At 53.8% G+C, this 23,360-nt stretch overlaps 1 protein-coding gene and 1 long non-coding RNA gene across 2 annotated transcripts in view; one reads left to right on the forward strand and one right to left on the reverse strand.

Annotated features, from left to right (window-relative positions):
- Positions 1–23,360, reverse strand: part of MAML2 (mastermind like transcriptional coactivator 2) — a 309,818-nt gene that overhangs the window by 227,735 nt on the left and 58,723 nt on the right. The window lies entirely within an intron of this gene.
- Positions 11,593–13,955, forward strand: LOC139437722 (uncharacterized). Its single transcript, XR_011647594.1, has 3 exons — positions 11,593–11,665; positions 12,436–12,701; positions 13,423–13,955. It is a non-coding gene; the product is annotated as an uncharacterized lncRNA (long non-coding RNA).

Genomic DNA, 23,360 nt, shown 5'->3' on the forward strand with positions numbered 1-23,360 from the left:
GTCGCTGCGGACGTGCAGTTTGTCAGCTGAGAACGGACACCCCTCCCCAGACCAGCAGTTCTCACAGGCTCCAAACTCTGCTCACTTGTGAATTCCAAGTGAAACAAGCACATGATTCAGACCCAGTTGCTTTTCTTTTCATGTTTAGCGTGATCAAAAGAATAATTACACGGAGAGGAATTCTGCAGACAAGAGCTGCGTGTGGTCATGCTTGCGCAGCGCGCTGGGGGCTGCCCGGAGCCCCGGTTCCTCCTGCTGCCTGGGGGCTCCAGGCGGGGGACAGTGCGTCGTCCGCGGGGCCTGGCCTCCGGGGACGAGGAGCTGGCCCGGCCCCCCACCTGGCCCCGACACGCAGACATCAGGGGCAGACCCCGCACAACCTCGAAGCCTCGGCAAGAGCTGGGCGGCTTCTGAGAAAAGAGAAAAGGGAGCAGAGAGCCCAGGAAGCGACCCTGGAGGAGAGTCGAGGGACCTGCTAGGAGTACTCGAGACAGGAGTTCCGTGGCCTAAAATCAGGTCTCTGACGCTCGAAAGCTTCTCCCCGACTGGGGCTGCACACTGCCACCCGCGCCCGGCCCGCGCTAGGAAAACGCACACCCAAGGACAAAGGCCGCGCTCCCCGTGGGCAGGCCGAGCATGTCTGGCCGGGTGGCCGGTTAATTTCCCCTGAAGCCCAGCTCTCCGCCCTCTTCGCAGGTGCCCCTGCCCGGCCTGGCAGGGTGGCAGGAGAAGGGCGCAGGCGTCTCTGTAAATCCTGGCAGCCAGCCTGGCTGCTCAGCCTGAGCGCGTTCTCCAGCTCCGTCCGCGGGGTCCCCCCTCGTGACCATTTCCCACCTGCTCCTCGCTCCAACCACCAGCACCATCCCCCCAGTTCTTACCCCCCGTCCCCGCACTGGGCAGAGAACCCCCACCTTCCCCCCGACATGTCTCAGCACTCCCCCCACCTGCCTTCTCCAGGTCGGCAGCGACCGGACGTAACTGGCGAGCACCGGCGGCGCGGCTGGTGCAAAACGAGACGTGCTGCTTGCGTCAAACGCTCTCCAGTTTGAAAAATTAGTACCAAAGAAAAAACAAAGAATGTAAAACACCTCACCAATAGGTTTTAAATATTCAGTAGATGTTTTATCGTACCTTCTAGATAGTGGAGGAAGTGCCATCATTATCATTAAGTCTGTCTGTTTATTTGTACTCTTTTTACTTCTGTTTTTTTTCTATTATATATATACATATTTTGTCTTTTTATTCTTTTTAACGTTACATTAAAAAAGTACGAGGTCCCCATTTATACCCCCCCACCCCCACTCCTCCCACATCAACACCCTCTTTCATCATCGTGGCGCAGTCACGGCATTTGGTGAACACACCGCTGCCCCGCATGGACGGTGGGCTACATTGTAGCTTACACTCTCCCCCAGTCCACCCAGTGGGCCACGGCAGGGCATACAATGGCTAGCATCTGACCTTGCACTCTTTTCAGATGACACAGGCTTCTGGAGGTCTCCTGGGAGGTGCCGTCCCTCTCTGCTGTGAACTCCCCGTGCTCTGAGGCTGAGACACCCCCCCCCCATAAAACCCCTCTCTCCTCCAGCAAGGCCTCCACACCCACAGTTTCCCCCTCTAACTGGATCGTTCTCATCTGCATGCAAACATGCCCCTGAGTCTATTTTCAGAAAAATACAAAAACAAAAAAATCCCTTCACCACACATCCCCTCTGCGTTGCCGCCTCGTTACTTTACAGCACAATTCCTGCAACACTTTATCTAAACTTGCAGTCTCCAGTCCTCCTCTTCTGTTTGAATCCGCTCCAATCCCCACCTACTCCACCAAAAGGGTTTCTGCCAAGCAGTATGCGCGGTTGCTAGCAGAAGCTGATTGTGACGATAAAGACTCGAACATTTTGCCAGCCAGCTGTTGAACCTTTGGGGCTTGAAATTGGCCGTGATGGGAGCGTTTACACCACGGAAATTGGTCACCTCTACAAAGGAGAGTGTTTTGGGGTGGGGATTTTTTTCGAAGAGCCGCTTTGCCAGCACGTCCCTGGATTTAAGTCACCAGTGACCTTCCGGAAACTCAGTAATCAGATGTCAGCCCTGGCTCACCTACCTCATCGGCAGCTCTTGACGCAAACGCTCCCTCCTGCTCCTCAACGCCTTCCCCTGCCCGGGGCCGCTGTCCTCTCCTCTGTCTCGTCTCACCTGCCTGACCTCTAAAATCCTGGGAGCCAGGACCCAGCAGACGCGTCGTCTTTCTCTTTAAGTCTGCTTATTCCCTTGGTATTTCCGTTGAGTCTTGCAGTTTTAAATGCTTGAATGTTCGCTTCCAAGCGCAGACCTTGTCCATGATTCCAGCTTACCTATCCCATTGCCTGACTTCTCCATTTGGGCGTCTAGCAGGCACGTCGAACTTAACACACCCAAAACAACGCTTCTCGCTCTCCCTCTTCCCCTGCTCCTCCATCACCAAATGCAATCACCAACGATCTTCCCCAGCTCAATTAAATGGCAATCCCAGCTGCTCAGGCCACACATTTTGAGATCTCCTTAGCTTTGCTCTTTCTATTCCTGGCACCAATGCATTAGCACTCTTATTGACTCAATCACCAAAATTTTTCCCAAATCCAAGCTTTTCCCCACTTCTACTGTTACTACCTTGGTCCAAGCTACCATTATCTTTCAACTTGGATAACGCAATAAAAATTTAAATCATCTCCATACAAGAGCCAGAGTAATCCTTTAAAAACACCAATCAGATCTGGTTAATTTATGCTCAAAACCTTCACAGCTTCCTACCTGACTCAGCAGAAGAGCAAATCTAACAGTCTGCGAGGCCCCGAATCATCTGGCAATCCAGCTCCTTCTTGGACCCACCTGCCCGTGCTTGTCCCATCTTACCTGGCTAGAGTTCCCTGCCGTGCCTTAGAGACCCTCCTGGCTCATTCTAGCACTTGCTGGTCTCTGCACAGGTAACTCTTCTCCAGCAGCCTCGGGGCTCACTCCCTCGCCTCCGGCAGGGCCTGGCCACCCTACGTGGGACGGAATCCCCTCCGCGGCACGTCCCCCCACCTGACATGCCATACAGTCACCTGGGCGCTTCCCACCTGCCACCCTCAGCGGGCAGGTTGTCTTTCATCTAGAGGAGCACTTGGCCCAGTGAAAGCTCAGGAAATATTTGCTGATGAATGAACAGATTAATGCCATTATTACTGCTGTCACGATCTGTTCTGAAACATATCAGATGAGACTCCTCTACACGGCACGGTGCCTGACTTGCCTGCCAGCTGTCTTACCTGCAGACGCAACAGCAACAGAGGCTTTTGGGGAACAAAACAAGGAAATCTGCCTCAATTCAGAATCTACAGTGACTCGTTTGGTGATAATGACATCATAAAGCCTTTTATCTCAATGGTGTCTTTTTTTTTTTTAAGGCGTTACTGAGGATTGAACCCAGGACCTTGTACTTGCGAAGCAGGTGCTCAACCCCTGAGCTACACCCGCTCCCTTCAACGGTGCCTGTTTAGAAGGATTTTTCGGGGACACCTTCATCTGAAAGCCCTCTCATTTCACACCTGGGTACCAGTAGGAAGAACTCATTGAGACTGATGGAATTCTCCCCTAGGACCACCACCTGGTGATGGGAGTGGGATGGTGGGAGGGTGGGCAACGCTAGAACAAATATCAGAAACGACAGCCATCTCCTATCGTTCTCAGCGAAGTGTCTACAGATTCCACGAAACAAAGTCTGGTGGTTATTTCCACCTGCCCCCTCCTGCTCTTCCACCAGGGATGACGTCCAGGAGAGGGGCTGTCCTCCAGGGGAACGGCACCCCTGGAAACGCCACGTCTCCTCTACTTGCACCCCCAGGACTTTCGCAGGGAGATCTACACATCTGATGTCTCTCGAGCTAGAGTTCACGACAGGCAGAGAACCATGCCCAGTGACGGGCAGTCTAGAATACCGTATTTTTTCTCCAAGATACTGTGCTAATTTAATTTGGCAGGCCTGAATGTTAATTATCTTTTACAACATTATTTTTATGGGAAAATGTATTATGAGATCCACATTCTTGTTTTACAACTGAACTTTTCGAATATGAATTGTTTATAAAGTGGAACCTGCCTACATTACCATTATTAATTAGATTTCCAGTCAACAGTTTCCAGTGGTAGGAACAACGAGCAGTGATAATCCCTTGACTTTCACATGTTACATGAGATTAGAGGTTCTACCCACAGCTGAAAATGGTGGGGAAGCATGAAGAAAAAGTGAGGCCCACGAATACTGTGTGGACAAGACAAACCCTGGAAGCACCAGAGAGTGACAGGGACCCTCCTAGCCACGTGGCCTGGCCAATTTACCCATTCTGCTCTTAAAATGTAGTTTTATGCTGTTAGGGAACACGTGGCTTCCTCTCTTGCCGCACACACTCACGTGTACGCAGAGATACACAGCAGGCAAGGAAGTCAATAGCCATTTACTGAGCACTGAAAATGTACTGTGCGTTACGTCAGGGGAGTTCTCTGTTTAAACGATAATGACCATAGTTGCCGTCTCCCTCTGGGTCGTGTATTTCGTGAGCGTTAGATCTAATCCCACAATGAGAAGAGCAGCCCCCACCTAGTCCTCTGAGCCGAGCACTGCTCCACGCACCTCCACCAGCTCTTCCACACTCACCACGGCCTACGCGGCGCGTGCCAGCATCATCTCTGCCTGGAGAGGCGGGCGTGGAGGCGCAGGGCGGCTCGCAGCTTCCCCGAGGCTCGGCAGGGCTGGCGCCGGAACAGCCCGGCTTGGCGGTCGTCCCTCAGCCACGCAGCCTGCTGCCCTGGTCGCGGCCACGTGAGGGCGGGCATCGTCGCCACCTCCGCCGTGCAGACCAAGCCGGGCGTGTGGCCTCTCGCCCGTGGGTGCCAGCTAGCACGGGGCACAGGCGGGCCCAGCCCTGGGGCCCTGGCGTGGACGCCGGCTCTGTCCCCGCGGCGCGGACCCCGCTGCCAGGTCTGGCCCCCTCGCCAGGACCTGCGGCTCCCCCCGATTGAGCGCACTCGGCCCAACGCCTCTTCTGCACAATTCCCCGAGCGAGGCTCTGCACACAGCAGGTGCTGGGCACAGGGAAGGGGCCACCCACGAGCGCCCCTGCCGCCGGTAACGACGAGCAGAAGAGGTCACCCGCGGCTTCCCGTCGCTTCTGAGAAAACGCCAAGGAAAGGCGGCTTAGGCATCCTGCCTCTTCCTCTGATGAACCCAACGGGAAAACCAGAGCTAAACTAACCAGCGGACACCGCGGGCATGGGGGACCGGGTGTGGCAAATGCTGGGGGGCTGGCGCCCGCCAGGGCTTGTCGCCCCGAGCCCCTCAGAGGGGACGTCAGCGGGAAGTCCACGCGGAGGGGCGCGTCCAGACTGCAACGTGGACAGTCCGTCTCCACCGCTGCCGCCCGGCAGCCGCTGGCGTGGGCGCGGGTCCTGGGGGTGTCGCCTCTTCAGGGGACTCTCTGCGGGGGTCTCGTGGGGCAAGCGGACAAGGGCAGCTACTGCCCGCATCTGAACTGGTCAGGGGCGTCCCGTCGCCCCCCTGCTGCGAGGAACCCTGCGGCCACGCGTGGCTCCTCTGGAGACGGTGAGGCCGCCCCAGCGCGCGCTTTAGACGACCTGCGTAGCCCGACAACGGAAAGACGCGCTCTCCCGCAGGACCTAGGGCGTCGTTCTCAGGCATCCGAGGCCTGCGTATTCCACCTTGTCTCATTGCTCAGAGAATGGCGATTCGCTGGACACACCTCACAGCGCCAGCACGGGACCACGCGGCCGCCCCAAACACTTGGCGAAAATTCCCGGAGCTCACGATGGGCGTCATTTCCCCCTCGTTACGGCATCGTCGGGCACGTTTAAGGCGTAACGAAATCTTTTTTAAAAGTACACAAGAATAAATACTATTTATAGTATATCTATTACATTTTCGTGTTGTACCGAATCATTGAAACAGATTGTATTGCACTGAATCGTTTAAGCAATTTTTAAAGATGAGAACTTGTGTGTGGGACCTCTGAAGGAGTTTTGACAGGTCTTATTAAGATTATTTTGGAAACATGAAGGGGACAATTTATTTGAAGTTAAACCGTGGCAAATCCACATGCAAAAATAAAATAGCCCCCTGAGAGTCTCACTCAAGGGACGGTTGTGCTGATTCAATGTAAACAGCAACAGCGCTTTCTAGAAAGAGTTCCAAGTAATCTCCCTCACACACGCACACGCGCACACGCACCGCTGCAGCAGCACAAAACATCCTTTGTTGCCGGATGTGAGAAACACACACTGGCTTCTAAAAAGAGCCAAAGGAAGGAAGCGGAAGGGCCTCGGGGCAAGTGGGAGTGCGAAAGGAATGCGCGCTCTCTTCTCTCTTCTTTTTCTTTTTTTAACATGTCCCCTCGCTGTGGCTCAGTGGAGGGCAGTGGTGCAAGGGAAGTGACATCTTTGGGATTTTTCCCCTCTTACCTCCCAGGGGTAAATTCAGCCAGCGATTTGAAAACCCTGATAAAAACACGTCGGTAGTCTGGCATTAAATTGTCCCAAGTTAAAACATTCAAGGAAAACACTATCAAAAGGGCTCCGACACCTGCGCCGAGTTCCAGCTCCACACCCCGCAGGACGCGGAGACGGCCACAGTCAGGGCGAGGCGGGACCCGGGAGGTGGGTGAGCGGGCCAGGCGCCGCGGGGCGACGTGGGGGCCGCGGGGCCAGCAGGAGGCCCCCCGAACCCCAAGGCCGCGACCCCGCTGCCGAGAAGCCCGTGCCCCGCCACATGGGGAGCCCCGCGCCCCCGGGCTGACGAGGCTGCGCTCACGGGGCCCCCAGCAGCCCGCAGGGCAGTGGCACACCCCCTCGAGGGGCTGGAGAAGGCGAGGCCCGGCGCTCCAGCCAGCGGGCAGGTGCCCGTCCCCACGCTGCCACTGCCCGGCTCCGACTCTCGGGTCGTGTCCAGCCGACCACACGCGGGCCGGAGGCGCCGCGGGCAGCTTCGCGCTCTCCTGGTCCACTGCGGGCCTGTCCCTCCTCGGGGGCTCGGGCTGCCAGCAGGAAGGGACCGGGCAGGGGCCGAGCCTGCCGCCGCGCCCACGGCCCACGCGTGACTTTCTGCTGGGTGGGGAGAAGACACCCTGCGGGGTCCCCCGCCACGAGGCCTCTGTTCTGTGGGGCCCAAAGCTGTCCGAGCGCAGGTGGCCGCCAGGCCAGGGGCCTGCTCGGGAAGCAGATGCCAGTGCCTGCCCCCAGCGCTTCTCGAGGACTCCGTCCCCCTCTGCTCTGCCCGCAGTGGCCGCAGGACCCCAGCCCTTCTTGAGGACTCCGTCCCCCTCTGCTCTGCCCGCAGTGGCCGCAGGACCGCAGCCCTTCTCAAGGACTCCGTCCCCCTCTGCTCTGCCCGCAGTGGCCACAGGACCCCAGCCCTTCTCAAGGACTCCGTCCCGCCTCTGCTCTGCCCGCAGTGGCTGCAGGACCCCAGCCCTTCTCGAGGAATCTGTCCCCCTCTGCTCTGCCCGCAGTGGCCACAGGACCCCAGCCCTTCTCGAGGACTCCATTCCCCTCTGCTCTGCCCGTAGTGGCCGCAGGACCCCAGCCCTTCTCGAGGAATCTGTCCCCCTCTGCTCTGCCCGCAGTGGCCACAGGACCCCAGCCCTTCTCGAGGACTCCGTCCCCCTCTGCTCTGCCCGCAGTGGCCACAGGACCCCAGCCCTTCTCGAGGAATCTGTCCCCCTTTGCTCTGCCCGCAGTGGCCGCAGGACCCCAGCCCTTCTCAAGGAATCTGTCCCCCTCTGCTCTGCCCGCAGTGGCTGTAGGACCCCAGCCCTTCTCGAGGAATCTGTCCCCCTCTGCTCTGCCCGCAGTGGCTGTAGGACCCCAGCCCTTCTCGAGGAATCTGTCCCCCTCTGCTCTGCCCGCAGTGGTCGCAGGACCCCAGCCCTTCTCGAGGAATCTGTCCCCCTCTGCTCTGCCCGCAGTGGCCCGCAGCGCCTGTCCCCCAGGCCCAGCCCCGGCTCTCAGCGCCAACACCCCGAGGGACGCCTTCCTGCGCCTTCTGAGCTTCCCAAGTTGGCCCCCCCAGACGCACGCAGCGGCTCTTTAAGCTCATCCTCCGCACCGCCTGGTCACGCGTGGCGCCAGGCTCTGCCTCGCCGGCTGCACGCAGGAGGCAGTCAGGACAGAGCGCCTGAGCGGACGAGCATGGGCCTTCTCGTCCTACGTGCGCTCTTGACTCACTCGACCAAGACAGGGAGCCGCGGTGTCCCCTGGGGCCGTGTAAGCAAGCAGGCAGGGGCCCTGGCTGGACGCCCTGGGGTGCTGCGAGGGCGGGCGGGCGATGGCGCTCCAGAGGCCGAGTGGAGACGGAGCAGCGCCCTGCGAGGAAGAAACACTGCCGGCCCAAGGTCATGGCGATCCCAGACTTAGACTGGCAGGAGGTGGGACGGGAGCCCGAATCAAGCACAGACCCCGTTTTCAGCAGCAGGTGAAGGCACAGGGCAGAGCCTTCTGTGATCCCAGCCTTTGCATTGGGAGAACTATGCCGTGGGAAAGCATTTCCAACTTTATAGCGGAGTTGTAGGAAAATGTTTCAAGTCATATAAACTTGGTTTTATTGCCAAATTTCCTGTATTCCCTCTATTCCACAAGCAAGAGATAACTGGTTTGCATCATTTTCTTTTTTTAATCACAGGCCTTGTGCTACTGAACGCTCTCCCTGCCTTGCAATTCACCCCTTTCTGCTCCTTTCAACTGTAAACATTTGAGAGCAGAAATCTTGTGACTTTTTAAATGTTGGATTTTCAACACTTAGCACATCGCTGGCACGGAATATGAACTTGCTGTATCTTCTTCTTATAAATGAATAAACAAAATGCATAGGCATGTGAGGCATTTAGCAAACACAGGCCAAGTCGAACCTTTGATACATGACTTGAAATTACTTCCTTTTCAAGGTATTTGTTCAGGGAGCTTAATTACAGAGTCCACAATCCAACAAAGTCTTCATTGTGGGAGAAACTGGAAAAGAGCCTTTGGTTTTTCAAGACAGTGTGAATTTAAATGACAACCCCTTTTTAGCATGTGCATATTTCAACTGCAGGGACAACTCAGAACTTGAGATGAAAAAGCAGAGGGCGGTAATGTTTCTCTGCGCCCTAGCCTGACCACGTCTCGTATCCTCTCTCCTCAGTGCATGGGGCGGCGATGGGAAAAGGAGAAAGTGCGGTAGGAAGAGGGGAGGTGGGCCCCCGCGGCAGGAGGGGTAGGAGGCGGCCCCGGGGCCCAGGCCGAGGAGCCAGGGCACTGGACAATCGTGCCCTAGTTGGAGCAGAGGACCCGGGGACAGGAGAAAACACAGCCAGGAACAAAAAGCCAGTTCCTCCCCATTTTCTCCAGGCTCCGGTAAGAAACGCACACAGAAGGCCCGCACGGTCCAAGTTCACGGCCGTCACAATTGTAATGGCAAGTGACACTCACTGTTCTAAATGTACGTCCTTTAAGGATCACGGTGAACTTGGGGGGCAGGGCCCGACCATTGTCTCCATTTCACAGACTGAAAACAAAACAGAACACAGCACGGAGCAACAGAGAGGCTAGAAAATGTCTAATTTTTACAATGATGGGTTGGTGACTTTTGACATCTTTGGGGTCTTTTCGGTAAAACCATCAAGTCCAAAGGAGAGCAGTAAAGCAGCCTTAGGATGCTTAATGCAATTTATTTTGATGTTTACAGAGAGCAAAGCTTCTCTATTGTACCGTAATCAGCCTCCTTCGTAAATACCCCATATTTTCATTTGGGTTTCATACCCAGTTAAACACATGCTGGCACTAACTCCATTACCTGAGTGGCTTGTAGAAATGTGACGGAACTCCACTCCTGACGTGGGATAAAACTGTAACTGTGTATAAATAAAATAAATACGTATTATTAGCAAGGAAAAAAGGCTCCTTTCTAATACACGGATTCTGTTTTCTGGTGCCTTAAGAAAGAGTGAGAGAGCCTGCCTGAGGAGGCTTCCCCGGGTCAGAACCCACGTCCTGTCCTCCACCCCGCAGGGGGACCCGGAGGACGTGCTCGGCCATTCCCTCTGGTGTCGGCGGCCCCTCCAAAGGGGAGATGGGGCCCTCGAGCCTCGCCACAGGCCGGGCGGTGGCCCAGGTGCCGCCACGCAGACACCCCGTGCACGCCAGCAGCTTAGAGGTGAGAGGAGCCCCCACGCTTCACTCCAGCCCAGACAGGCAGAAACCAGCGCTGAGCGGAGGCCTGAGAGCGCGGCACCCGGAGCCTGAGTGGCCCGGGAGGGGAGCGGGGCCCTGCGCCCAGCTTCTGGTCCTTTCCGTGCAGTTATTTGGGGGAAACGCAGGTGCTTCGCCTCCGGCACATGCCGGCACCTTCCTTTCTTCCAGGAAGCCGCCCCGGGAGCGGGGGCCGGGCAGGAAGCAGGAGCGGACCTGCCAGGAGTGAGCGCCCAGCTCCTCAGGCCCCACGGCGCTGGTGCCCGGGGCGGCGACGCTGCTCAGAACCGCTCAGAGGCGCCAACGAGCCCAGCAGCCCGACGGCACGGGGAGCCGCGAGGCTCGATTTGAACTCGCGTCCTGAATTCCTCTCTCTGTTTCTCGAGTCCACAGCCAGCCTCTTCCCAGCACCCCGTGCATGGTTTAAAGGCTCCAGCGGCCGGGCCCTTCCAGGTGCCACCAGCGCAGCCTGCTTGCCTCAGATGTTTCTTCTTTTTCTCCTGAAGAGCAAGTGTTGATGGGCTACAGGGACCAGATCAAGATTTATTTTTCCGACAGCGCTTCCCCCTTGCAGCTGGAAGTCAGCCCCGGCGGGAGGGAGCCGGGGGGTGGTCGTGGCCGCCGCTTCCACCTTGACGACTCTCTAAGTGAAAACCGCGGGCGCAGAGCACGTGCCTCCATCTGGAAGCACTTAGCCGCGGCTTCGCGGCTGGTGGAGAGGACGACCGCTCGCGCAGGCCGCGTGAGGCAGCACGGGGCCCGCAGGCAGCCGAAAGGCAGGGCGGCCTCCGGGATTCGCTCCGCGCGTCCAAAAAAGCCACTGCCACCGCACCAGCCCGCCCGGGCCCCGCGGCGGGGGAGCTGCCACCCCACGGGCCCCCACAGCACAGCGGAGCTGCCAGCCCCCTGGGCCCCCGCAGCAGGGGGAGCTGCCACCCCACGGGCCCCCGCAGCACAGGGGAGCTGCCAGCCCACTGGGTCCCCCACAGCACAGCGGAGCTGCCAGCCCCCTGGGCCCCCGCAGCAGGGGGAGCTGCCACCCCACGGGCCCCTGCAGCACAGCGGAGCCGCCGGCCCACCCAGCGAGGCGCAGCGTCTTCTCGCCCGCTTCCTGCCGGGGACTCTGTCCTCGAGCTCAGGTGCCAGCACCTTTTCTGATCATCGCAGCCTGAGGACAGGCCTGAGGGGGCAGCAGGTGCCTTCACCTTCTGTGGTGCCACGGGAGGGCGCGCGCACAGCCGCAGGCTATGCCGCAAGGCGCTGGCTTGTGGCTTTAACGAGAGTATGCTACGGCTGCCTCCACCTTCACTCTCAAAAAAGGAGAAAGGGCCCGTCACTGGGCATCGAGGCGCGAACTTCAGCAGAACCTTCTGTAGTAGTTCCTAAGGGCCAGGGGGTCCAGGACTTCTCTGGAAAGGTGGGTTCTCAGTGTGGGGGGGCCATGTGTGGGTGGTGGGAATGCAGCCACACTGTGTGTGGGGGGAGAGGATCTGGGCGGCGGGAGTGCAGCCACACTGCGTGTGGTGGTGGGGTGCCTGGGTGGTGGGAGTGCAGCCACACTGCGTGTGGTGGGGAGAGGGTCTGGGCGGTGGGAGTGCAGCCACACTGTGTGTGGTGGGGAGAGGGTCTGGGTGGTGGGAGTGCAGTCACACTGTGTGCGGTGGGGAGAGGGTCCGGGCAGTGGGGAGTGCAGTCACACTGTGTGCGGTGGGGAGAGGGTCCGGGCAGTGGGGAGTGCAGTCACACTGTGTGCGGTGGGGAGAGGGTCCGGGCAGTGGGGAGTGCAGCCACACTGCGTGCGGTAGGGAGAGGGTCTGGGTGGTGGGAGTGCAGCCACATTGTGTGCAGTGGGGAGAGGGTCCGGGCGGTGGGAGTGCAGCCACATTGTGTGCGGTGGGGAGAGGGTCTGGGTGGTGGGAGTGCAGCCACACTGTGTGCGGTGGGGAGAGGGTCTGGGCGGTGGGAGTGCAGCCACACTGCGTGGGGGGTTGGGGGGGAGGGCAGGCAGCCTTAGGAGTGTGCAGGTGGAAGGGACAGAGTGAAGAGGGACGCTGGACCTGGAGCTGCCCGGGCCAACAGAAGGGCGTCCGGCAGGCCCTGAGCCGCTCTCCGCTCTCTGCCCTGCCCGTCTCCTCAGAGGCTACAGAGGCTACCGTCACCCGTCACCCGTCACCGTGTCTTCCCCAGCTTCCTGTTCTCGGGAGAGCGGGAGGTGCGACTCTGGCCGGCAGACGGGGCGTGCTTCTGGCGAAGCCTCGCTCTTCCGCTGCGAGGCGCAGCTCGTGGACCGCCCCTCCTCCCTTCATCCTGCTTTGAAGACAAACGTCGTACCTGGAGCTTGAAACCGCGAGTAAAGCAAGCGAATTGCAGAGGGCCTGATCCTGAGCCTCGAGATTGAATTAAAACCAACAAGGACCAGAAATGTGGTAGCATGAGGAAGAAACCCTCTATTTGTAATCTTTTCGTTTCAAACAGTTATTTGGTTTTCTGTTATTTGCAGTTAAAAAAAATCCTAGTTGATTTGGCAGGGCAGGTAGATCAGATACAACGCTATCTATTCTGAGAAAGCTTCCGGGAACGGGCGACTTTGGTTTTATGTCTAATGACTTAGCATCATACTCCACTGGTTCATAAAATTTATTTAGATGAGGGAACAGGCACTTACCCTCTAGCCATGACCATGGCCTTGCTTTTACTAACTGTTTGTATTTATGTTTATGTGTCTCTAAGCTTTTGCTGGATGAGGCAAAGGTATGAGCTAATGGGACACTTGGCTTGCCCTGACTCCTTTTTATAATACTGGCTCATTTTCAGGGACTTTTGAAAGAAATGCAATGTAATGAATGAAAGGAACATAACATCTTGCTTGGTCACTGGTTAGCTACAGGACAGTGGGCAAGTTACTAACTCCCTGAGCCTCATACGACATCTATGAAACAAGGAGTTGAATTCGGTAATTATACCATCTTGCCATGAGCCATCAAGTTTTCCAACCACAGACTATCTTACAACTCTCATTTTTTCACCAACTTGTATAAGGCCATATTTCCAATAGATGACTGTGAACAAAAATTTAGATTTTAAAATTTATGTTTGATAAGGTCAGAGTTCATAAAAACCAGTGACACAAAAACCAGTCCACAGCCCTTCCTTTCTCTCTGTTCGTGTTTCCAGAAGCTGCTCTGCAGTCCCAGCTTCCTCCTGCGCCATGCCCGAGGCTCACCGCGCCAGAAGATCCAGGGTGGGACCCAGAAACCTGCACTTTTCCCAAGGGTCCCGAGACTTCCACTGATACGTGAGCACCAGGATTAGAGATAGACGTCGGAAAAGCATGACCTCGACACTGGGGACACTATGAAATAAATCATTTCAGTCACAAATTCAGTCCTTTTCTAAAGGTGCTCACACTGATTTCTGATGTTCTTAGAGTGACAGAACACTTGTTAGCATTATATTTTCTATAAATCAAATAAACAGAAATCAAACGGAAACACTTCTCCCCGGAGTTTGATTATTGTCCTCTTTGCTTCCTCTTGCTTTCCCTTCCAGTCATCGTTTGTCCTCATTTTTTTCTTTAGTGTTTTTGTTTTTAATCCTTCTTTTAGGGCTCTGTTTCATTTACCCCCTAAGAAGTAGTACGTTTTTAGATCAACTGGTTGCCATGTTTTTCTTCTTCGTGAGAATCTCACCTTCCTGCGTGTTCTGGCTTCTTTTTGATCCTGTCATTCGTTAATAAACCAAGGGGTTCTTGTTTATGTGGCTTCATGTCCACATGTTTACTGGTTTCTATTGGGCTGGGTAGGATAGTAACCATTACCCTGTTCTCTAGGAGTAAACTGCTTCCCTAGGAATTCTGTTTAAAGTTCAGGAATTTCTATTTTACTTTATGCATTGGATTGGGCTGAATATACCACAGTGCTGTAATACCAAGATACACAATTTATTTTTCAAGAATACGTTATCACCCTAGAATTCGGTGTGCTAGCATCCCTTTAATCAATTGTAATTTATTCAACTTGGTTTTTATTACAAATCAGGGAAAACATTCTCTAAAATGCCACGTCTGATTCAGGTATGTCTAAATACACTTGCTATGGTAGCTAAAAGCAGGAATCAGGCCTGTAAGAGAGAACGGCATTGCTTGCTCATGCTTCAAAACAAACAAGGCCCCCTGTCTATCCCAGAGAAGGCAAGATCAAAAATTGAAGTAAGCACACTGAATCAAAGAAGGTTAAAGAGACTCTAACTCCAACAATTTAACAGCAATTTTAGTCACTGCGATTTCATCACAACTATATGTCTGGCATCTTAAAAATGTTTCTCAATCAAAAAATGTTCATGCAGCTTGCAAAAAATTAAACTATTAGCAAATCGCACACAGCACTTAAAAGGAAGGCTGGCGTTCATCGTGAAGGGTGAGGGCTCCCGCTGCATGCACCTCCTCACCCAAAGGAAACCCATGGCGGTTCCGAGGGAAGGGAAGAAGGAACGGGCGCCAAGGCCCATGCACCCCTTAGCCACGCGGGAAACGCTGAGTCTACAAGTGTTCAAAGTGATGAGAAATTCTTAAGTCATTTTATCTCTGAGCAGGGGAGGTGGTCAGCAGCACGGCGTGAGCGGCCAGCGCGGAGGTGAGGGTCCTGCATGCGTGTCCTGTGAGCCCACCGCTGGCGGAGGAGCCCTGAGCGTATCACGACCGCCCCGAGCCTACATGAAAGACTCAACAACCAGTGTGCCACCATACCTCCTTCTTGGGGCTCTTGTGAGGAAGAAGTAGCGTAAGGCTTGTAAAATCCCTCTGGCCTAAACGTGGGTTATTCCTGAAATTCAGACGCGGCTGCGCCCGCGAGCCTCCTGCCTGGCCTCGGGCCCTGCACACCCACCCACCAGCCCCGCCGAGACCCTCTTGCACCCCTCGCAGTCCAAGACGGTGCCGGCCCTCGCGGAGGGAGCTACAAGGTGTGGAGCCTGCCGGTTCAGTTTCCATATGACCAGACCCCTGACTCGCTCAGTGTCTGCAAACTCTGACTCTTTCCTGCTGCTGGAGAGAAAATGATCTCCAAACAGACCAATAACCACCTCTGGCAGGAATGTGCATTGGGACAGATGGAGGCAAAACTAAGTCGTCATGCCACGACACGCAGCAGTGTGCACCAGCGGGCGTTACGGCCGAGGCAGAGCGTGTCATTGTCACCAGGTCCCGTTCTTTCCAGCCTCCCGTGCAAAAATGCATCCCGCTGGCAGCCACGCTCCAGCCCGTCAGCGTCACTTCCTCTCCTCCTCGGCTCCACCTCACCAGCGTTTCGAGGCACCTTTTTGAGGGGACACAGAAGGGCCTGCAAAGCGGGCAGCAGATACTGCGGCGGCCCGGCAGGAAACCAGGAGTCGTGACAGCACCCCACGCTTCCTGGGAGGGAGGAAAGGGCCCAAGGGGGCGCAGGCCGGTTGCTTCCTGCGTCCTCAGAAGGAGCCACGCTCAGCACGGCTCGCGGCTGCCCCGGGGGCTTGCTTGGCTCTGCAGGGACACGTCTGCTACCCCACTAGGCCTTTCTTCAACCATAAACACGTTTGTTCGTCGGGAGGAGTGTCGAGAACGCTTCTGAAGAGCTAGCGGGGCTCAGGGCCTCCTACCCAGGCTTAGACGTCCACGCGCCTCGCCCTGCTCCTGCAGGAGTCGTGCCACTCTCCCTCCAGTGCACAGAACTCACAGGGGCCCGGCCTCACCGGGGACTTGGTCGAGGCAGGCCCGGAGGAGGACAACCTGCAGCAGGTGCCGGGCCAAGCAGAGGAAGCGCAGAGCAAGTCAGACAGGACCCCGGACACAAGTGGGGCCCTTGTGGCGGCTCAGTGCTCGGAAGGGGGCGCAGGGCCGGGGCCGGGAAGCGCGACGGAGGAACGGCAGGAAACGGCCCCGTGGGGGATTTGTGCAAGCGGCGCAAGCCCCTGGGAACCTGGGCCTGGGTGACGCGGCGCTGCGCGGTGCAGAAGCCTGCTGGGCGAGGACCTGCTCGAAAGGCAAGAGCTGGAACGCCACCCCGAGGAGGGGTGACTGAGCAGGCGGAGGGGCGTTCCCTCCCCGGCGGGGCAGAGGCCGCGTCTTTACAGAACGGGGCTGGGGGCTCCTCGGCGCTTCTCCCGAGAGTGAAGCGGGCCACATCTCTTCTCACTGATTCTGTCTTCAAGAGGTCTGCGGTTCCAGGTGCTGCCTTGACCCAAACAGAGACGCTCGACGCGGACCCTCGTGTCACCGCCACATGGCAGGGTGCTTGCCGGGTCCGCTCTGCCACGCAGGCCTTCGCCTCCCGGGGTGAGCCCTGAATCCAAGATGTGACCCGGGAGTCATCCACGTGAATGTGTGACAAGGAGCGCCCTTGGACGGACTTAGCGCTCGAGGTAGATAAGCCGAGAAAGAGCTGACGCTAACTAAACCATGACCGTCCAGAAAAGTACATTTCCCTGAGTCCATCGCATTACCTTTCACACAGTAGGCCGACGTCATTTTTCAGAGAAAGAAAGAATGACCGTGTGCCTTCTGAGGAGGGGTATTGCGTTCCTCCTCTACACACATGTGGAAAAGCCAGGAGAAAGGGCGCAGGATTTCCTTACAGAGGGAGCCAGTTCACCGACTTTCAGGAAAGTACGTGGGGTTTTAAAAAGACGTGAAATACACCGCGGAACCGGTGCTGAGCCAACGAGGACAGCAGAGAAAAGCGTTCTAATGGCGGTGAGCTGGTTTAAATAAGCAGCGAGGCCAGAGAAAAAGTATGTTTCCATTAAATGCAATTTCTGTCTCACACGTTGACTGTAGCACAGACAAAAGAGGGGAAATGCAAGATTATAATGCTTAACGCAGCCGACGCAAACACGACATATCCATCTCAACACAAGGTGGAGTTGCTCATTTTATAGCTGGGGGGCAAAAGAAAAAGAATGGCATCAGGAAAAATGAAAACAAAACAAACCAAAACACCTTTTCAACAGTTCCCCAAGGCAACCAGAAAACGAAACTTCAACAGTGAGCCTAACTGCCCAGTGCGCACTGCAGGCCGGGCCGGCTGGCGCTCACCAGCCAGGTGCGCCATTCGCACCCAGTGCCGCCCAGGTAGGCAGGGAAACCTGGCGGGGAAGGCCCTGGCAGGCAGCGGGCCGGGGCCTCCCCGTGCAGGCCAGTGCGGCTGGCGTGCTTCCGGTGGGTGCCCCTTCCCCAGTGGAGGCGGCTGTGGAGCGGCTGCCCTCGAGCAGGGTGCGAGGGGCTCCCACCCCGGGGAAGCTGAGGCTGGGGCTCTTTGCACCCCCCAGGACCTGACTCCCTGCTCCCGCGGCCTGTTTGCTGCTTTTCCCCTTTGATGCGCCGTTCGGAACGACTCAGCAATTTCTCCTGGAGGAAGAGGCCCTGGCCACATGGCACCTGTTGAAATAGTTCGAAAGGAAAGCCCAGCATGACCCCGGAAGCAGGGGAGGGCCTCTCCTCACCGACAAGCCCGGAGGCCGCCCTCTGCTTTCCAGGCTTTCAGCTGCACGTTTGCGGCAACGCTGGTGTTTGGGTATCTTTCGGTGATTTTCTAACTCCCCTTCTACCAGAGCAGTATTAAGCAAACACCTTTAAAATTGGGGTAAATACACGTCCTACTTGTGCAGCTTCCAGAAAACATTGAAATAATCAAAACCCTGACTTTGGAGAAAAAGGAGTATATGAATCTAGCAAACGCTGGGCTGCTTGAGTAAGAGCAGGTTTGGATTGGGATCAGCCTCTGGAAACAGAGCAGCAAATGCAGGACATTATGAATCAACACAGGGTGGACGTCAAAACCCACTTGACTCCCGCACCGTGGCAACAACTCGCCAGAGCTTCTAGGAGAGGGTTTCATGAACCGAGAAGTGTTTTCAGAAGGATGAAGTCATTTGCCACTGGCATTAAGAAAAACGACGGCATGAGTTCATGGTAGGAATTTTTCACCAGGTGAGGGGACTGTGATTCTAGCAATGGGAGGAATTCTATCACTGATGTGGGGACAGTGGCCACTGGAGGGCAGGGAGAGAGAAAAACAGGTGTAACATGGGGGCATTTGGGGGACTTGGGAATTGTCCTGAATGACGTTGCAATGACAGATACAGGCCATTATAAAGCTTGCCATAGCCTGCGGATTTGGGTGGGAGAGAGCACAAACTACAATGCAAACTTTAGTGCAGGCTTAGGGGCAGTGATGAAACATGCTCGTCCACTGCAGTGAACGTTCCTCGCTAATGAAGGAGGTTGTTAATGTGGGAAAACGTGGGAGGTGTGGTGAGAGGGGCATAGAGGAATCTCTATTTTTTTGTGTGTCATTAAAAATATTTAAAGTATCTTTAAAAATAATAATAAAATTAAAAAAAAACACGGCTGCCGCTGAAGAGAGCAGGGTTAACGCTCCTTCTGTTTCCTTCCTCTCACTTCGGCATGTCCTGGTAAATACACGTAACCCATCAAAAAGTTCTGCTTTTCTTTTTGTTCCTTGAAATGAGTTGTCCGCTTGGCTTCTAGGTCGTCTTCCTTCGCCGGCCACTTTTTCCAGGCTCCTCTGGTGGCTCCTGCCTCCGTTCTCCTTGCCCTCTAAGGTGGGGAGCTCCAGGGCCTCACTTGCCGACCTCTGGTTGAGTCTCATGGCCTCAAATAACACCTGTCATTCCGGTCGTGGATGACTGTCGAAGCTCTAGCTCACACCTCTCCCCTGAACAAGACACATCCAGACGACACTCCTCGTAAACGTCCAAAACGGAGCCCCCGATCTTCCCCGCAAACTTGACCCTCCACGCGTCTCTCCTTAGTAAAGGACAACGCCAGCCTTCTGGCTGCTCTAGTGAAGACACCTGGCGTCGTCGCTGATTCTCACACGCTGCAGCCCATCCGCAGCAGGCGGGGTTGTCTCGAGGAGATCTCCAGAACCGGCACATCTCGGCACTTCCACCACCACCAGCATGCCCTGAGCCACAGTCAATGGATCAACGCCACAGCCGTCATCTTTATAATCTGCCAGCAATTCGGCCCTTCAGCATTTCCTAAACCCACCAGCCAGAGTGCCCACTTGACAGCTGGGTCAGATCAGGTCACTTCTCTACTAAAACTCTCCAGTGCCCTCCCCTTGCATTCAGGACCAGAGTCGAAGTCCTTGCGATGGCCGAGCAGCGACCGCGCAGGCTGCCGCCTAAGTCCTCCCCAGGCCCCGTTACTCCCCTGACATCAGCTCCCCTTTCTCTCCCCCCACCCCTCCCTTACTGTCCCCTACTGGCCGCCTTCCTAGATGGCCATGGCAGGCAGTCCCCTGCCTGAGAGCCTGCCTTCTTCCTTCACTGCCTGGAACGCCTGCAGCCTGGCTCTTCTCCACCTCCTTCAGCTCTTTGCTCAAATGCCACCCTCGCATGGAGAGGCTTTCTAAAATACTCCTATTTAGCACTGAGCCACCTCCTTACCCAATGCTCTCCAGCTTCTTTCTTTGCCTTATACTCCTTCCCCCCCCCCCACACCCTGAACCTATTGCCATCTAGCAGCCTGTTTGATTTACTTTAGTTTATTATCTGTTTCCCCCACTGGAATGTAAGCTTCACGAGAGCAAAGACTTTTGTTGGTTCACTGTGTGCCTACAGAACCAGGCACATAGCAGGAGCTCAATGACCGAGGGAGTAACACCATTGTGTAGCCGTTTCATGAAAAGCACGTAATACACGTTACAGGGTCCACACTCTGCAGGTAAGTGTGCTTGCGTTTGGATGGACGGGTCCATTTAAGCCTCTCGGTCCACACAGCCAGATTCGCTTCTCTTGCCTGTCAGAGCCTTCCGTGATTTGGAAAGAGGCGCCCACTCTCCATGGGTCAGAATTTCCAGACAGCTTCTAAAATGTAAATGGTCAACTGCCAGGAATTAAGTGCTTTTACAAAACAGGCGGATTAGGAGCTGAAAGCAGAAAAACAACAACGTGCATTTAAATACCTTCCGAGCCAGCTCTTGGGAGCAGCCCACCAGCTTTCGGCACCCTGTATTTGGCTCCACGGTTTTGCAAGGACTGGAAACGTAAGGAAGCCCTGGAAGTCAGCAAACAACAGTCCTCGGCCTTAAACCGATTCAACATGCACAAAAATGGCACAGTGCCTTTGGAGACTTGGAATGCAGCATTTCAGGTTTTCTCCCAAACAGCTCCACTTGCTGCACAATTAAGCTATGTAAACCTTAGACATAAGGACATACAGGAACAGCTCTCTCTCAGCTATGAGCTGGGTCCAAAGTGAAGCAAAAACGATGCTGTATCTTACTGTTTTGCTGAAGTTTGTTCTTTTCCATGAATATGCTTGCACATACAACTTTTAGTACTACATTTGTTCATCATGCAATTGTATGGCTTAGAGTATTTCTACTCTGCTCTTCCATTCAGTAAACATTTACTCAGCCCCTACTACGTGTACCAGGTACACAAAGTCAGGCCTTTTATCCTATGATAATGTGAAAAGTTTCTGCACAGTCCTGACAGTATTAAAGCTTGTTACCATAGAAACCAGAGGAAAGTTGCAATCAGAACTGGCATCAAGTTGCACTGGAAGTACGGCACTACTCCATGGCAATGAAAAGCAATCTGAATTCTGTCCTGTTTATAAATCAAGGCAATAATCTTGTCTCTCTTGCATGGCCTTTCTTATTTTCTTATAAAAATTGTAAATGGTTTTGGAAGAATAGTTTATTTACCTCTTGGAAAGTTCTGAAATAAAGTTCAACTTAGATTAAAAGGGACAGAACTTACTGGGTTTCACCAATATTTGACTTGGGAAAAGTTATGCTAGCCCAAAATAGTAATTTCATGCAAAGGAAAGTAATTTACTTTCATATGTTTAAACAAATGAAAGTTAATATTGGAAAGTTGTTTTTTTTGTTCTGTTTTGTAGGTTTCATCCTATTCCTTTGTTTATTTTATGTTTTTTTCCTTTCTATTGCAAGTTATCCTCCATAGTGCTAAACAGAGAAAGAGGGAAAAAGCACAAGACAGGTATCGAAGTTTGGGTCTAGATTATTCTACCTAATATCTATTTGGTTTAGGGCAAGCTACTTTATGATCTGAGACTCAGTTTTCTCACCTGTATAATGAGGACAATACTTTCCAGAACTACTGTGGGTCTAAATGAGATAAATTGTAAGATGCCAGGTGCAAAACAATTAAGGCGTTCTCCAGACCCTGTATCAAAGGCGAGACCTGAGGCAAGATACTGCATTTCCTAGGTCTTGTTTTCTATATACAAAATGGGGATTGAAGACCTTCATCCACTGAATTCTTAGACCATGGGACAGGCCAAACCTTACGTTTACATTTGATAGCATGCCATTTTTGTTCAGTATAAGGTAGTTTCACTTTATTGCCTTATCTCCTTTCTTTGCTTTCTTTGCTAAAGGTTTTCCTAGTATTCTCATTTATTCTTACCTCTCAAAGCATTTCTCATATTTTCCTTTACAGACATCTTTATGGATATATCCTTCTCTCTACAACAATTTTTCTGAGATTATATTTTTATTTTTGTCATTAACCATAACACTTTAGCGCATTTCTTCTGTTTTTCCTCCTTCTTTGTGAATCATGTAGTTCTCTCTATTGTGAAATTTAAAAAACAAATACTAAGGTCACCTATTAATTAAGGATATTTCTCTTCAAAAAGTTTTTCAATGTGGAATTACATAGAAAAATTTAAACATAATTTGAAACAAGTTTCCAAACAGTTATACAACAACCGATGATCCCGGTGCTTCTTCACATCCCAATCACTTATTTTATTTGTAAACCAAGAAAAAGATACATTCTTTTGGTAAATATTCAAATACTACAAAAAGATCTATGAAAAGGCTACGCATCACTTGCATTCCACCACCTCGAGACAACCACTATATTTTTGTGAACTTGTCAGGACTCTCATAAATACCTACAATATTAGATGTGTCTAATTGCAAACAAATTATGCATGGTGTTTCAAAACTAACTTTTTCACTTACTATCTCACTGAACGAATCCCACGTCAAGGTCAATGTATTTTACCTTCCATTTTAATGGTCACATAGACCAGTTCATCGTGCAGGTGCATCTTGATATACATAACCCGTTCCCTGTGAGTAGACATGTAGGTTGCTTCCAATTTTCACTGTTACAAACAGTGCTGTGGAGAAAAATTTACCCACACATCCCTTGAGAATAAAGACTAAAACAAATTATGCCAAGGTCCACAGGAAGGAGGAATACAGTAAGGATTAGAGTGGACTTAATGATATTCTATTCATGAACTATTGTGGTTAATAATCGAGAAAATGTGGCATTGGTGTGGAAAAAGTGGCCATGATGGCTGATGTGTACGGGGAATGGGAGGAGGAGATGAGATGTGGAGGCATTTTCGGGACTTGGAGTTGTCTTGGGTGGTACTGCAGGGACAATTACTGGATATTATATGTCCTCCCATGGCACACTGGATGGAACGTGGGAGAGTCTGGGCTATGGTGTGGAACATGGGACATGGGGTGCAGCGATGCCCAGAGATGTACTCACCAGATGCAATGGATGTGTCACGATGATGGGGGAGAGTGTTACTGTGGGGGGAGTGGTGTGGGGGCGGTGAGGGTGAATGGGGACCTCATATTTTTTTAATGTAATATTTTTTTTAAAATGAATTAAAAAAAAAACAAAAAACCCCACAAATTATGAATGAGCTCTTCAACACATCCTAACTGCTACATTTTCCTCTTGCTCCAGAGAGGAAGGAACCCTTCTCCTTGTTGAACTCAGCCCAGGCAGGGCCACAAAGGCCAGCGCCCGGCAGAGCTGCGAAGGCCCCGCTCGCACGTGGGACGCGGGGGGAGTGGGGGACCGCGGGCCTGGCCGCATCGCCACCATTTCAACAGCCTGCTCACAGAAACGGTAGCACTTCTACTGCAGTAACTCTTCCTGCTACAGATCGACAGCAAGAAAGGGCCTCTTGCTCTGTGGTTGTCGCTCACCGACGCTCTAACGGGATTATCGTTCAGAGCATCGCAGCGTCGGTGCGTCGCCGTGCGCTGGAGCAATCCGTTCTGATCTGGAGACGGTCCTGTTACCCCCCTAGGGATTTACACTCC

The sequence above is a fragment of the Dasypus novemcinctus genome, chromosome 27 (genome assembly GCF_030445035.2).
Source record: "Dasypus novemcinctus isolate mDasNov1 chromosome 27, mDasNov1.1.hap2, whole genome shotgun sequence".
NCBI lineage: Eukaryota > Metazoa > Chordata > Mammalia > Cingulata > Dasypodidae > Dasypus > Dasypus novemcinctus.